General features: G+C 31.5%; 2 non-coding genes across 2 annotated transcripts; both read left to right on the plus strand.

Annotated features, from left to right (window-relative positions):
* The first annotated feature begins 4,588 nt into the window (after positions 1-4,588).
* Positions 4,589-4,670, plus strand: LOC120070427 (small nucleolar RNA Z199). Its single transcript, XR_005479921.1, has one exon. It is a non-coding gene; the product is annotated as a small nucleolar RNA Z199 (small nucleolar RNA).
* A 111-nt stretch (positions 4,671-4,781) lies between these two features.
* LOC120070447 (small nucleolar RNA SNORD18) lies at positions 4,782-4,858 on the plus strand. Its single transcript, XR_005479943.1, has one exon. It is a non-coding gene; the product is annotated as a small nucleolar RNA SNORD18 (small nucleolar RNA).
* Positions 4,859-16,406: the final 11,548 nt, after the last annotated feature.

Genomic DNA, 16,406 nt, shown 5'->3' on the forward strand with positions numbered 1-16,406 from the left:
AACCATCCCATAATCTCCATTAATCCACATTCACAAACATATTTAACACTTAAACAGAATGTAGACATGCTTTACCCACCAAGAATGCAAATGCTATTCTATACATCAATGGATTTGGAGAACCTGACTCTGATACCAATTGAAAGAACTCTTATCAAAGAGAACCTATGAGTGGAAGTAAGATCGTTCCAAATTCATTGTGATAGAATTACAAGCATTCACAAACATACATACAAGTTATGCATTTCAGAACAAATTACGACATGCTTTTAACAATATATTAAATACTAAGGAACGAGAGACTTACCTTTGAAGAACTCTTCTTTTGTCTTTCTTTCTCTCGCGTTTGGATCAACACCTTTCGCTGTCGTTGCAATCGTCTACCAAAATCTCTCGTTGTCGCTCAGCAAACGAACAATCTTCTCCATGAACAAACAGCCTCTCGGACCCCACCACTCAGTGACCTTGGTATTCTCGGAGTGAGAATCCAGGAGGTGTGGGCTCTATTAGATTTGGTAGAGGGAAGGAGGAAAGAACGATCGCACTCAATGACCAAGCAAGTGGGAGAGGTTTGTGTCTATCGTATAACCTTGTGCTTGATTGTTTATAAAAGGTGCACGATCGCTTAGTAAAACGGGTTTGATCGTTTAGTGAATCTCGCTCAGACATGCGATCGCTTAGTAAAAACAATACGATTGTTTAGGAAAGCGAGTGTACACGATTGTTTAGGGAACACTTGAGGCTGTCGTGTAGGCTCTCTTGAGCTAAACGATGGACAGTATACAACCAATGAAGCGATAATGCGATTCCTATCCAAAATGAAAACCTTTTTCATTTTATCCTTCGGTTATGAAAACTGAATACAACCTCCCACTTTCACGCACAGCTATGGAGAAAACCACCAACAATTATCTCATAATTTTTTTAATTATAAATAAATATAATAACTAACTTATCATATTATATTTATAACTTGTAGTTTTAATATCACATCATATGCAACATTTAAACCATAGTTATTTTCTTTTTTACTTGATATAAATCATATTTATATCATTTTCCTCCAATTAATGTATCTCATACATCATGTCAACTATATCATATATAATTGAACCAATTTAATCATATCATATATAATCAAACTGTCTCTCGTCAATTTGAACACTTCAAACTGACACAAAAACTAATTCTTAACTTGAATCCATTGAGCTACCAAGGGGACCTTATGGACCTGTAGCTTGAAGCTCTAACAGTACGTGAATAGCTGACTAAACTCTTTAGCCACGAGATCCACCATCGGTTAACTGCCGGGCACTCCATTAAAGACCAAAAACTGTACTCTTCTCACCACGAATATATTTCTATATCCATCGGATATAACCAGTCAACAGTACGATAACCCTTTACAGATGCTCGTAAGTACAACTAGGCCAATTTATCATTTTATCCTTGTAGTTACATCTAACTCCTTAAGTATCACTGATCTCTCTAATGAACAATACTTCATAGTCCTACTATGAGTGGGCACCTTTCGAGCCATGAGAAGGTGTGTGGCTCTACATCGTTCAAACCTCGAAATCAGCCCTTAAGGAAGCAATCTATCTTCTTACTCATGCTTCGGGGAAGGAGTGAATTCCATCTTGTGTAGCTGAGTTCCCAGCTCCCCGATCAGACGAATCCCCAAAGTGGTAGGTTTGAGTTAGCAATCTAGCCACTCGCACCCATGCAAATCAAAGGACCGCCCTCAAAGGCAGGAGTTCCCAACTTACTCAGGATTAAGGTCATGTTACCTATAGTCATCCTAGTGATGTGAAGTCTCTATCATGAATGACGTTATATAACGAGACTAAACACTTCGTGGTCCGGTCTTATACAAACTCCTTTGTATAGGACGCCCCTACTTTTATGTCTCCACGTGAATGATCAGGATTAGACCATCTGTAGCACGTCATAACACTTGTAACAATCTACAATGCGGGCCGCATCCGTAATGTCACCAGGATAAGGTTTCCCTCCTGTATCCATATACTACAGACCATTTTGGTTATCACTTAAGGCATGATCCACTTGTATGTCTCCACATACATGCTTAAGTTACAACGACAACCAAGGATCTTAGTTTATTGGTTTGTGGTAAAACAAGTAAAACATCGCATGTTTTATAGACAACAATGAAGAAAATATCTCATATTATTACATCACAAACGTTTGTTCAATACAAGTGTTTATAAATTACATGACCCAATGAGAGTTTAGGACATCAACCCCAACAATGACCCATTTGGTTACTATTTTGTTTTTTAAAAGTAAGTCTATGGACATTATCTCCACTTCCAAATTTATTTTTTTCTTATCTACTTTTCACCAATGGTTTAAAAAACTAACCCAAATTTTGGAAAAAAAAAACGTAGCTTTCAAAAAATTACTTTTGTTTTTTAAATTTGACTAAGAATTCAACCATTGTACTTAAAAAAGATGCAAATCATTGTACGAAATATTGATAAAATATGGTTAATTTTCAAAAAACAAACGAAAAAATTGTTACCAAATGGGACCTATCTTTTTCTAGTTTCCAAAATTTACCCAAAAGAAAAGTTTGGAGATGGAAATAGTCCCTATAGGCTTAATTTTCAAAAACAAAAAATTAAAAACTAAATACTTACCAAACGATATTTAATTTTTTTCATTCTCTAAAAGTATTATTAGAGTTATTGAGCTATATTCAAATAATTATTTTAAGATAATTAATTCTAAGTTAGCATTCAAGACTAAAGTGAACATTAATTATAGGGACAAGTGTAAAATATTGGAACTTATTAACTAAATAAAAGCTAAACTCAAATTTTAAATGTAAAATTGTTAGATTCCAAAACATACCAATCAAATTGATATTAAATTTAAAGTTTATAATTGAAATTAAAATTAGGGGTCTATTTAAATATTAAAAATATTTACAGTGCACTTTTTGCTATAAAGTGTAAATATTTATTAGATTTTTCTATTTATAAGAATTTTCCTTAAAGGTATAAAATTTTAAAATTTGAGAACAAAATATAAATTAAACTCAAAATGTGGATTTTTTTTTAGAAAAAAGAATTCAAAATGTGAAGTTAAAAAGTATAATATTTTGAAAATTAATTGTTATTGCATGGTAATTAGCTAATTTTACTGCAGACAAAACTTGTGCAACATGTTATGTGATGGGAAGTATATCAGATAAGTAATAATTTGTAATCGCTTGACTCTTTATTGGTGAAGTTATTTTCATCGGACTCATTGTCTCTCAAATGTATGTGTGGGTACAACGAACTAGATTACCATCCTTTGTGCATCGTTGATGTTATTCTTTGATATTACGCTATTCTGTTTGTTAGTTGTCTGGTTACAAACATGATGCTTGACATTTGTATTTTATGTCAGATCTACTTTAATTTCTTACTAATGACAAAAAATATATTTTCCTATTATTTTTATACTTTCAAATCAAGTAAATTACATGTATAGTATAGCCTCCAAACTTTTACAAAGCATGTGATGGAGTCCAATAAACTTTAAATTTCGTGTCTAATGTATATTAACATATTTATTGTTTTAAAAAAACAAATAATAATTATAATGAAACCTTAAAATATTAGTTTTATCTTGAATAGACACGTGAATTTTAAGAAATATACCAAACAAGTTAAATGACTTATTAAGTACAAAATTGAAAGTTTGAAGACCTATTAGATTATTATATACACCCTTTTAACTTTTAGCAACTCAATCAACATATAACTTAAAATTTTAAGAATTTATTACATATTTTAAAGAGGAACATCTACTTCATATAAAATAGAAAGTTCAAGTATCTAATAAACAAATTTAATAGTTAATGACCAATATGAGCATAACTCAAGGTGTACTTTTTTTTTTTTTTCCTTTTAACTATTCAAGTGTTTAATTTTGAAAAAAAAAAATGAAAGTGTTTGACAATCACTCAAAATAGTTCTTGAAACATTTTCAAAATTTATTTTAAACCATTTTTATCAAGAGAGTTTAAATAAAAACAACTTTTTTGAAAAATATTTTTTTTCTTTAGTCAATTTAAAGTCCAAACATGCTTTTAATTAGTATGCATTTGAACTATCAATTTTGAAATATGAGGTTCGGTCCTCCAACCACACATATTTTTTTAAAAAATAATTAATAGTTCATAAACCAAACAAATATAAGCTTAAAATTTCAAACACTAGACTTGTAATTTAACCCTCTTAAAATGGTAATTTAACCAATTAAATTGAAAAATCCTCAATATTTTCTTTATTGGGCTAAGCCCATGTAATCGTTTGATGAGCGCTGTGGAAGAGATATGCAATGGGCCCAAACAAAAGGCCCATATAAAACTCAACTAATTTCTAGGGTTCACTCGCAGAACCCTATAAATATCGCTTTAAACCCTAAGAAGCCTTCATCTATTCCGTCGACGGTCTCTGTCCTTCTTCGTTCATCTTTCCTTTATTCTCATCGTTGATATACCGCTGTCGGTCATCATATTATTCATTGCCATTTTTTAGTTTCATTGTTTATTTGTAGCGGGACAAAGAATGTTGCAGAGGATGAGGAAATTAACTGCAACAAAATGATCGAAGTATTTCGTGATTACTTTCGTATTTAAGTCTCTGATGCTTTTCGCTTTGTCCCGCAAGTCTTACGAATGCATTTTCACTTGATTTTGTTTCCATTCGCATAGTCTTCTAAATTTAGTCTGTGTTTTTCTTTGATCTTGTTGAAGTTTGGTAGAGATATGATGAGCAACATTGGTCCGTGTTTCTGAATTAACCGTGACTGAATTTCCATATTAGCACACTCTGATCTCTCCAACCTTAATGATTATATAATACTTTTCAAAATTATCGAGTTTTCGGTTTGTTTCCGATAATCTGTTTTTGTCATTGTTGAATTCTAGAAATTGCAATTCTGTTTTTGTCATTGTTGAATTCTAGAAATTGTTTCCGAATATCTAGTTATGAGCCTCGTTTCAAGATTTATGCTTCACTTTTAAGAATTGTTTTCAAAGAGTGGAAAAATATTATTGGCAATTTTTTTGGGTAAATTTGAAAACAAATCATATTTATCTCGTCTTTAATTATTTTAAATTAACTTAATGTCGAATTTTAGGTGATTAATCTCAATTATATCTCATCATTAAAATTGATTTGAATGGTTTTGGCCCTCTCTAAATCATTTTGAAGCGAGTCCTAACAAACGGGTTCTTGAATTGTTTGATTTCTGAACTATTTTATGCAACCAGTGAACCGGCCATGTAGCCATGTGAAATCTCATAGTCTTGATTAAAAATTTTGAAATATTGAGAATTTTTATTATTTATTTATATAGAAATTCATAGATTAGGTGAATATTACATTGGTTTACAAACTACATAAATATAAATTTTTAATATTTTCAAAATAAATTACACTTCTAACCTATTATGTATTTGATAAATTTAACTTTGTGGATGTTTATGGACCGTTGTAGTTTTTTTACATGACTATTTGATTACTCTCAGTTTTTGTCTGTATAGTTATAGTTATAATTTTTATCTAATGCTTTTGTTGGTTCTATATGTTAATATTATGTAATTTTTTTTATTCAAATGAACAAAAACGTTTCATTGTTTTTTACCAATAATTTTGTGTTATGACGAAAATGGTAAAATAAATGGTAGATTGCGGGTAGTTTTGAAAATTAATTAGGGAAAAGAGTGGTTTCTAATTGGAAAGGAGGAGAGGACTTTTTTTTGTCCCCATCCAAATAAGAGATTTATCCCAAAAATAATAATAAAATAATAATCATTTTGAACATTATATCGAATACTTATGTCTTGTTTTATTGGATTAACTTGTTCTTCCATTGTAATGTTACCATCGACTTCGTTTACACCATCGATTTCATTCACACGATCTAATGTCACCATCGAGTCTACGAATAACAAGTTAATGGTTTTAAAATTTATTTTGGTATGTAATAATGAAATAAAATCAAACAATCATGGCAAATAAGTTTAGGGAAAGGATGTTTTTGTTTTAATTATGTCATTCAATATATTTAGGCTGTACCTACACTGTTGTTAATTTGATTTGTTTGGCATATTTCTTAAAATTCTCAATATTTCAAATTTTTTAATCCAGATTAAGAGATTTCACATAGCTATATTGTAATTTGAGGAGTTAAATATGCAATTTTGTCTCGATAACATTAAACAACCAAACTCTCGTTGATTTTCATAATGAACACAACAATGATGCGGTAAATATGCTTATCTTAAAATGGGTCTGCAATGTCTTTTTTTTTTCCTTGTACTTTTTCAACCATGCAAGACATATATGCCCACTCTGCTGTTGGAATTATCAATGTGAGAATATATGCTCGAGCGCACGTTGCAGGTCTTCTTCATTGGGTAGATGGGCGAAGTTGTTAAATTGATCAACTAATCATGGTAGGCTTAGATAACCATGATGATGTCATTCGTGGTTACACCTAAAAGAAGAGCATGAAGTTGTGTCCACTCATAATTTAGAGACCCGATCAATGATTTTCCATTAATCGGGAGTCCAAATTGGATTGAAGTGTAATTGTACACTCTCCATGCAACATGTGGAAAGTGTGTCTCTTGGTGCCATTGTTCCACTAATGCCATTATTAGATGTCAATCTAGTTATACTTCTCATTTGCATCAACTGAGGTAGTTATTAATAATGTTCCTTTATACTTCCCATACAAATGGGTTCTGTCAATTTGAAGTAGCGGCTTGCAATGCTAAACCCTCAATAACAGGTCCAAACAACCAAAACACACTGAACATTGCAATCCTTTCATCACAATCCACCTCATTTAGCCTCCAATGAACGATTGTATCGGGGTTTGTGATTTGTAGGATATTCATCCATTTGGTAAGCAAATTGTATGATTTGATCCAATCTCCAAATTTTTTCGTAATTGCCTTTCTTTTTCCGTCACACACTTTCCAAAGATGAAATAGCATATTTTTTCAAGATAATATCTTGTAATGTTTTGATGTCAATTGATATCTTCCAATTGATTGTGATCTTGATTCAGTCTTACATACACATAAGAATGCGGGCCATTGTATTGGGTAATTTCAAATTTACCATATTTTTTTACGGCAAACAACGCGAAGTCTCTACGTGCACCCATTGCCATATCTTTTACATCTGATATCCCATGTTGTTTTCTTCGACTCAATGACTTCAAAATTTTGATGTCGAATGATTGAATAGTTTTTCATTTTTTAAATCCAATTTGGAATTGAATATCATCCCCTTAAGCAGTGAATTAGACCACATATTATGTCTTCCCCCATTATCGAATCAAGTTCAATAGTCATCTCGTTTAGGTCTATTTAGATTTAGATGATATCATCATCGTCTGATGCAATTAGATCATAAAATAATGCAGGCCATTATAATGCGACGTACGGAGAAAAAATAATGAAATATTCCCTAATAAGAGACTCATTCGGATGGGGACAAAAAAAGTCTCCAAGTTCGAAACCCCCTCTTTTCCTTAATTAACTTTCAAAACTACCCCCAATCTAAATAACCCAACACTATAATTAAAGTTTATAAATACAAAGTAAATAATGTTTTTTAATATTTATGTATAGGAAAAAAACCTAATTATCATTTTTATTTATTGTTATTATTTTAAATGAATATCTTATTATTTTTAGGAAAATAAAGAGTTTATTTCATTGTTTGTTAAGTCTATTTCTTTAGAAGAATTTAATATCTCTATCTTAAATTAACAAAACACCTAAAATGAATATAATTATAAAGTTATTTAATTTTATTAATTTAAGAAAAGTTAAAAATAGTTTTAACCCACGTTGTAAATATAGCATTAGATATAGTTTTAAACTAGGATGTACTAATTACTAGATAAGGAGAAAACTAGCTTAAGTGAGTAAGTTATTTTAACAATTAATTGACACACAATTGAATCCTAGAACTTAATGTACGTGTTTTCTCTTTTTTATGACTGCTAAGGAATCCATCAAGTATCATTGAGTAAAAGGCCATCGAGTAAATACCCAGAATATCATCGAGTATAATCAACGTAGAACATGATCGAGTATAGTCGAGTTAAGGCCATAAAGCATCAAGTAAATGTCATCGAGTAATCGAGTTAAGACTATCAAGTTTTAGTGTCACGACTCTAGGAGAGGCGTTGAGCAACACTGCTCGCTTTTGCTAATGCTCGCGACGCTACCCTACAACTATAAATAGTTTTCTTCCATTTTTGTTGAAGAAGAGGAAGCACGCTTTCGATGGAGGTTGGAATTTCTCTTTGTTTCCTACCTAGGTTAGATTTTGATTTCTTTTTTATTTGTAATAAATAACTTGTAAATTTTCATGAATTTGTCTATGGATTTGTGAAGTAATTCAATCTTGTTTCTATTCAAGAATTCTTGTAAATTCTTTTGAGTTTTATGATCTATATCTTGGGCATGTTTAGCTTAGATACTTAGTTTTATCACATTTACTCATGATTGAATATGTTGCTTTTAATGTGTTTGATAGAATGTCTAGCCAAGATCTCCAAGAGGCAATAGTATTTGTGTGTTGAATGACAGACTAACCTAAATTACTAGATTTGGAGAAAATTCACTTAATTGAATAAGCTATCTTAATAATTAATCAATGCAATTGAATCCTAGAACTTAATGCGTTTCTCTTCTATATGACCACTAAGGAACCTAGTCAAGCTAGAAACATGTAGATAGATTAGGGTTATCCTACCTTAATTGTTGATTAGGACGCTTTCTTGACTGGGTTATGCTAGTTGTCCGCCTTTGTAGAGGCTAGTTTAATTCTGATTAAGTAAGTAGTTGCCTTCTTAATCCGAGTGTAAATTAAATTTGTAGAATTCAATGATAAGAATTGCAATGAAAGTTTAACTTGGATTAGAAACAAGTGTTCTAAACTTGGTTATAACTTATCCTTTATCTTTTGATTTTTAGCATGTTTTTTGTCTTAATAAAAAATCCCATTTTATAGCTTTTATAGTTAAGTTTGGTTAAAAAAAAAGATTAAATAACATTTCTCAGCGGATCGATCTCTTACTTCTACTTTAACTACGAGTTAGTTAGGTTGTTGTTCGAGCTTTATAAATATTGTTTGTTTCGGGTTAGGTAGAACTAATGACACCTACTTAACGTCTGGACAAATCTTCATTTGAGAAGATAAGGGAAGAAAAAGATACGTAGAAAGTTGGAAAATTAGGCAGATAATCGGTAAAAAAGAATTTAAACTTCTTTAATTTTAAATTCAATCTTATTCTTAAAAGTATATCAACCATTATGTAGTAAATGAACCTTTTAAATTCTCTTTAAATTATAAAAAACAAATCAATTTTATAATTTTATTAACTTCTAGGTGCATTGTGTTTCTTAAAAATTATATCTGGTAATAAAAAATTATTATTGTCCTATAAAATCATAAACAATGAAAAATACTCCCAGGGGAGGATTTATGAAAAGTTTTAAAATAGCAAACTTACTTTTTTTTTTTAAATAAGATAAAAAAAGATTCATTTTAAAAAATAATAAAAGTATGGTGTTTTTAGACAACAAATATTTTCATAAATGTCAAAATTATAATTTAAAGCGAAAAAATAGTTTGCTGTTTTATTTTATAAAAAAAAAAATAATGGATATTAAAACTAAATTATATATTATTTATTTGTTTCATGGTAATGCCTCCTATATTTTTACATAATTGAAATTAAATTTCATGATTGCATGTGTAACATAAAAATTCTCCCAATTTCTCCCTTTTAGATATAGTATAGATTGAGCTCGTAGGAATTTTTTTTCTTTCCTTTTTGAAGGAAAAGGTGAGCTTCCTATGGTGGATCAAGAAATTTTGTTGATGGGGGCTTCAGTGATGTAGCCAGGAATTTTATATAGGGGCACTATCAAGAAATTTTGTTGACGGGGGCTTCACGCGGGTGTGCGATCGTTTAGTTACGTGAACGCTATCGTATAGGCTTCGATACTAAGCGATAGAAGCTTTTCACACCGTGAGCAAATTTTCGGATATCTATCAAAATGAAAACTATTTTCATTTTATTCTTCAGTTACAAGAACTGAATTGAACTTCCCATTTTTATACGAATCCAGAGAAAACTTCGTCCAATTATCTCATAACCGCTTAATTAATAAAATAATGAATATAATCATATTATATTCTTAACCAATAGTTTAATATCATATATCAACTATAGTTTTTTCTCCTCTACTTGATATAATTCATATTTATATCCAATTTTCTCCAAAATAATGTATTTCATACATTTAGTCAATCATATCATATATAATTGACCAGTTCAATTATATCATATATAATCGAACTCCCTCTTGTCAATTTGAACATTTCAAACTGACCCAAAAATAGATTCTCAACTTTTATCCAAGCTACCAAGGGGACCTTATGGACTTATGGCTCGAAGCTCCAACGGTACATGAATAGTTGACTAAACTCTTTAGCTACGAGATCTACCATCCGTTAACTGCCAGGTATTACACTAAAGACCGACAACTAGACTCTTCTTACCACAGATATATTTATGTGTCCATTGAATATAACCAATCATGAGTACGATATCCCTTCACAGATACTCGTAAGTACAGTTGGGCCAATTTATTGTTTTGTCCCTGAAATTACATCTCACTCTTTAAGTATCGTTGATCCCTCTAATAAACAATACAACATAGTCCAACTATGTGTGAACACCTCTCGGGCTATGAGAAGGTGTATGGCACCACATCGTTCAAGTCCTGAAATCAGCCCTTAAGTGAACTATCTATCTACTTATCCATGTTTCGGGGAAGAAGTGAATTCTTTCTTGTGTAACTGAGTTCCCAGCTTCTAAATCAGAAGAATCCCCAAAGTGGTAGGTTTGAGTCGGCGGCCTGGCCACTCGCACCCATGCAAATCAAAGGTCTGTCCTCAATGGCAGAAGTTCCCAACTCACTCAAGATTGAGGTCATGTTACCTATGGTCATCCTAGTGAAGTGAAGTCTTTGTCGTGAATAGTGTTATATAACAAGACGTTAACACTTCGTGGTCAAGTCTTATACAAACTCTTTGTGTAGGATGCCCCCCTCGCATGTCCCCAACACGAATGATCAGAATCAGACCATCTGTGACAAGTCACAACACTTGTAACTATTCCACAAAGCGGGCCGCATCTGTAGCGTTACCAGGATAAGGTTTCTCTTCTATATCCATATACTACAGACCATTTTGGTTATCTCTTAAGACATGATCCACTTGTATGTCACCACATACATGCTTAAGTTACATTAAGACAACCAGGGATTTTAGTTATTGGTTTGTGGTAAAGCAAACAAAACATTCAGATGAAGAAAATCAAGATGTGAAGTAAATATCATATATTATACATCACAAGCGTTCGTACAAAACTATTTACAAACTACAGGACACGAGACTTTAAGGCATCAACCCCAACACATTGAATATACAATATTTTGATCTTTTCATTGTAATGCTGAGACAAGTCATTTGTGATTCCCAAGATAAGTTTTATAAAATGTATATGAAAAACAAAGTTAAAAGATAGGATCAAACTTATTAGAATATTCACATCATATTTTTGTTATGAATTTGATCCACCTTGCACAATTGTCTCAAGTACATACTGAAGGAACTCTTAATCAGAGTACCTACGAGTGGAAGCGGATCTTTCCAATTCATTGTGACAGAATTACCACATATATATTCAAACATACTAATATGCATTCATAATGCCAAAGAGATCAAGAGATCATACCAGTTGAAGATTTCTTCTTCACAACGAGTCTAAAACCCAACCGTCTACCTCGAACAATCACCACTCGAACAGAAAGAAACGGAAAAGACACCACCACTCAGAGCCCTCAGTATTCTTGGAATGGGAATCCAAAGTGTGGGCTTTGTTCGGATTTGGTAGAGGGAAGGAGGAAGAGAGATTGTACACAATGATCAAGCAAGTGGGAGATGAGGTTGTCTATCACATAGACAAGATGCTTGATCGTTTAGGTGAAGTATACAACCGTGTAGGAAAAAGTAAGCGATCGCCTAAACGATCGTGTAGGAAAAGGATAAGTGATCGTCTAAATGATCGTATAGGAAAAACTAAGCGATTGTCTATGTGATCGTTTAATAAATATCAGGAGCTAAACGATCGTTTAGTAAATAGCATGCGAAGGTGTAATCGGTAAGCGATTGTTTAGCAATATCGTATATGTAAGCGATCGTGCAGGCACTATCGTATAGGCACTGATTTTCTAAGCGATGACACACTCTTTTTCACAATGTTCGTGCATCCCATGCTTAACACACTATCAGCTATTTATGCATCTCAAAGTGATCTTTCAATACACTCATCCGTTATTAGAACATAAGAGACGCTGTCCCATTTCCTTTATAACCGTCCAATGAATGTGATCTCATCATATTCATAACATATAAATTAATATCATATATTAATTATAATATTTTCCTCCACTAGATATAAATCATATTTATATCCAATTTCCTCCAAATTAATGTATCTCATACATAAAGTTAATTATATCATATATAATCAAACTCCCTTTTGTCAATTTGAACATTTCAAACTGACCAAAAAACTGACTCTCAATTGTATCCAAGCTACCAAGAGAACCTTATGGACCTATGGCTCGAAGCTCCAACGATACGTTAATAGCTGACTAAACTTTTTAATCACGATATCCACCATCCGTTAACTGCCAAACATTCCACTAAAGACTGACAATTGAACTCTTCTTGCCATAGATATATTTCTATGTCCATTGGATATAACCAATTATCAGTATGATGACCCTTCACAGATGCTCGTAATTACAGCAGGCCAATTTACCGTTTTGTCCTGTAATTACATCTTCCTCCTTAAGTACCACTGATCCCTCTAATGAACAATAAAACATAGTCCTACTATGTGTGAACACCTCTTGGGCCATGAGAAGGTGCATGGTGCCACATCGTTCAAGCCCCAGGATCAACCCTTAAGAGAGCAATCTATTTACTTACCCCTACTTTGGAGAAGAAGTGAACTCCATCTTGTGAAGCTGAGTTCCCAGCTCCCAAATCAGATGAAACCCCAAAATGGTAGGTTTGAGTCGGCGCTCTGGCCACTCGCACCCATGCAAATCAAAGAACCACCTTCAATAGCAAGAGTTTTCAACTCACTCAGGATTGAGGTCATATTACCTATGGTCATCCTAGTGAAGTGAAGTCTCAGTCATGAATGGAGTTATATGACAAGAGAATAACACTTCGAGGTCAGGTCTTATACAAACTCTTTGTATAGGACGCCCCCGCTCGCATGTCCACTACATGAATGATTAGGATCCGACCATCTGTGACAAGTCACAACATTTGTAACTATTCCATAAAGCGGGCCGCGTCCGTAGTGTTACTAGGATAAGGTTTCCCTCCTATATTTATATACTACAGACTATTTTGGTTGTCACTTAAGACATAATCCACTTGTATGTCACTACATACATGCTTAAGTTACATAAAGATAATCATGGATATTAAGTTTATTGGTTTGTGGTAAAATAAAAAACATCTAAATGTATAAAGTCAAGAAGTGAAGTAAATATCATATATATTATACATCACAAGTGTTTGTACAAAGTTTTTTACAAACTACAGGATACGAAACTTTAGGGCACAAACCCCAACACATACATGTTAAAGTGTAGTAATGTGATTCCCATCAAGTATCTCCTGGTCATTTAATCATCATCTTCTAATTTAATCCTCGACCATTTGATATTTCACCATTATTTAAAGCTTCAAAATTTTCCATGTTATGTTTCTCTCTCGTAGAATATCTCGATGTTTTGTTGATGCACCAATTACATTCACCACATTTGTAACGATAAAAAACAGACTAACAATTTCCATATGATTTTTTGCAGTAGCTATAAGAGCTAATTGAAGCTAATGAGAAAAACAATGAATGTAAAAAGCACATTTATTTTCTTTCAAAATAAGTGCTTCAATCTATTGAACTGACCTTGCATATTACTTGCTCCATCGTATCCTTGTCCTCGTAAACTAACCATATTTAACCTATGTTAAGAAGAAAAAAAAATCTATGGCTTTCTTAAGTGATAGAGAAGTTGTATCATTGACATATATGATTCCAACAAACTGTTTAATAACATGACCTTTATCCACATATCACAATACAACTGACATCTGCTCCTTTGAAGATACATCTTTTGATTCATTTATCAAGATAGAAAACTGTTTGTCACTCATATATTTTATAACCATATTAACATCTTCTACTGCAATGGAAGGAGCTATATCCTTTTGAATATCAGGTGAAGTCAATTTCAAATTATAAGGAGCATTTTTCAAAGGCACGACTTCAATATCTTTATTATGATTGCATAACCATCGTAAACGTTCAAGAAAATTATCCTAATTCTTCGAATCATTTGTTTCATCATATCCATGAAATGCAAGTCCGTGTCGTAATAAAAATCAAATACAATCAATTGATACATCTAATCGAGTTCGATACTCAACTCGTGCTTGGTCAGATATTTTATCTAACAAAGTCTCAATATGTTGTTTTTGTTTAAAAAAAAGCATCACATTTACGCAAAATCCTTCACTAACAAAATAGTCACCTCCTGACTCTTCACTTACTTCTAGTTTGAATAAATAACAACATAAACAAAATGTAGCATCATTTGAAATGATATATTCTAACCAATTAGAATATTCACTAAACCATGCTAGACTAAATCATTTTGACTTTGTACAAGATTTTGTAAGTGGAAAAGTGTGATTTCGAGGCTGACAAGGACCTTTTTATAAATATGCTCTATGAACTTGATCTCGAATATTATAACTGTAATAATAAATTTTGGTTCTTAGACTAGAATCCACGAGTAGTTCTTCTAGATTGATTTTTGTATAAGATCGATTAGAATCTAAAACATTTCTTTTTTTTTGAAGATGATGACTCTACCATATCTATTGTTATTTTTCTTTTATAATAGCTCTCCATATTAATTTTGAATTAATTCTACAAAATTATTAATAATATGAATATTGCATTCTATTATATAGATTAAAAAGTATAAAACCTTAAAATCTTAGAAAATTTTATACCTTATTTGCCAAATTTGTATATCCAAATGAGTGATATTTGATAACAAATAGTCCTCTAGCTTGAACTCTGAAATTAATTTTAAAAGTCTATACGAGTAATGTGAATGTAAAAATAACATTGAAACAAACGAAACTATATAGAGCGTAATGTGAATATAAACACTATGTTAAAAAAATTAATGACACGATAACAATATCTCTCCATATTGACTTAGAGCTAACTCTACGAAAGTATTCCTAATAAAAATATTAAAAACTATTACATAGATTTAAACATATAAGAATTTAAAATTCTAAGAAGATAAACATTATCTATTCAAGATAATGTTGTTGAGAATTGAGATTAAAAACCTCTCCAATTTTTTTTTTTTAAGAAAAACACCCACGAAAGATAAAGGAATGTTTTTTTTTTTTTTTTTTTTTTTTTTTTTTTTTGGAATTAGAGAGACTAAATTGTAATTGCAATCTAAATGGCTAAACCTACTTTATATTTTAATTTTAAATTTAGAATTAAAAAGTAAATTCTATTTTTATTTAATTAACGAAAATTTTAGAACGCCAACCACGATTGAAAATTACACAAAAAAAAATCTCAAAAATGCATACAACAAGATTGGAACCTTTGACTAATAGGTTAGTATAGGTGCTCTACCACAAAAGCACTACAAAGATTTGTTATTGTAATTGCATTTTATTTATTACTTTAAAATTTATATTAAAATACAAAAATCGATAATTCGTGGGGTTATGGCTCTGCCCTTGAGGGGCTTTATATATTTTACATTTTAAAAAAAAAAGTGATGAATGGGGTTTGAACTTAGGTCTAGAGAGAGTATAATATTGAGGGGGCTCTAGCTTCGAAGTCCATACTAAATCCATTCCTATGAACTTCTATTTCAAATTAAGATGAACACGTATTTGTTAATGGAACGAAGATCAAATTTTTGTAGATAAACACCTAAGATATAATAAAATAACAAAGATCAAAACGGCATGTTTTAGGAGAATAATGAAATATGCCAAACATTGTTTAATTGACCAAGAAAGTGACAGAGAAGCATGATAAAAAGCTTATAATAATTTTATTATTAATATTTGATTGAGAGAAACAAAAGAAAAGGTCAGTTGGCTCTTTGATGCCTATTACCTAATCAAAGAAACTTCAAATTTCTAGTA

The sequence above is a fragment of the Benincasa hispida genome, chromosome 1 (genome assembly GCF_027475165.1).
Source record: "Benincasa hispida cultivar pf3 chromosome 1, pf3_genome.v1.1, whole genome shotgun sequence".
Classification (NCBI taxonomy): Eukaryota; Viridiplantae; Streptophyta; class Magnoliopsida; order Cucurbitales; family Cucurbitaceae; genus Benincasa; species Benincasa hispida.